This window comes from Penaeus monodon, unplaced genomic scaffold (genome assembly GCF_015228065.2).
Source record: "Penaeus monodon isolate SGIC_2016 unplaced genomic scaffold, NSTDA_Pmon_1 PmonScaffold_59, whole genome shotgun sequence".
NCBI lineage: Eukaryota > Metazoa > Arthropoda > Malacostraca > Decapoda > Penaeidae > Penaeus > Penaeus monodon.
This window is the reverse complement of record NW_023660884.1, coordinates 155,943-156,800: the sequence shown is the minus strand read 5'-3', so window position 1 is coordinate 156,800 and position 858 is coordinate 155,943.

Genomic DNA, 858 nt, shown 5'->3' with positions numbered 1-858 from the left:
GAACAATAAGCGACGGTATGTGTGATAAAATCATTATACCATAATTTTACGAAGCGCTGTTTTACCCATGTTTATTATTATCACAAATGCTTATCACAGCAAGAAATTAATGCCTAAGGCGCTGGTTTAAGGCACCAGTCTCTTCGGAGGCGTGGGTTCGAATCCCACCGCTGCCAAGGCTTTTGGCACTGCAGTGTGCAGTGGTCGGCCCATAAGCCAGACCCGGGAGAACGCCGCCTTCGCAAATCACACTCAACTCACCTGGCCAAGATACAAATACCTGGAACTGTACCTCTGTCTCAAATGAAAGGTATTCCCTAGGCATAAAGGGCTATCTTGTGCTGCTTTTACTAGGGTTGTGGATCATCAACAGCACGGACTTCACCTCTGCGACAGTTCATTTGTAGAGTATCACAAGAAGTTCATATCATTGACGGTTGCTAATAGTGACATAAAGAGGCGGTGTATTGCACCTGAAGTAAAAAAAGATGCAAACTAAAATTGAGGACTGCGCGGTAGGCTGATAAATTGACATTGAAGACCATTAATAATAGAAACTTGGTATAACATGACTTTACAAAAACTGTCCGGATATATTAAATAGCATCTAAAGCTGAAATATATATATATATATATATATATATATATATATATATATATATATATATATATATATATATATTGAGATGCATGAAATAATAAGAAACTAAAACTGTAAAGACACATATATATGCCTATGCATACACACACACATGCATATATATATATATATATATATATATATATATAATATATATAAATATATATATATATATATATATACATATATATATATATATATATATATATACGCATATA